Raw genomic sequence first — 345 nt, 5'->3', positions numbered from 1 at the left:
TTGTGGGGAGGAAGGGGGGGGGGGGGGACGAGCTGGTCTTCCCGGTCTCGCGTTGGGAGCAGGAGGAGCCTGACCCCGGCGCCCGCAGCCCCACGCCACCAACCCTCCTAGCCGAGTGGGGACGAAAGAGCCTCTCCGGGCCGCTTGGCGCGGCTTCGAAGGCCGCCCAGTTCCTTGTGAGTTCGGCCCGGTTCTCAGCCGTCCAGCCCGCGAAGGGGCTTCTGCTGCTGCTGCCGCCGCCGCCACCCCCGCCGCGCTTGGGCTGCGCAGTCGCCCCTCTCCGCCGGCCTCGCTCCGGGAGCGTCTCTCCGGGCGGGCTGCTCGGGGCCTCTACCCGACAACGGA

The sequence above is a fragment of the Gekko japonicus genome, unplaced genomic scaffold (genome assembly GCF_001447785.1).
Source record: "Gekko japonicus isolate JY-2015 unplaced genomic scaffold, Gekko_japonicus_V1.1 scaffold1878, whole genome shotgun sequence".
NCBI lineage: Eukaryota > Metazoa > Chordata > Lepidosauria > Squamata > Gekkonidae > Gekko > Gekko japonicus.
Note: the sequence above shows the minus strand (reverse complement) of the source record.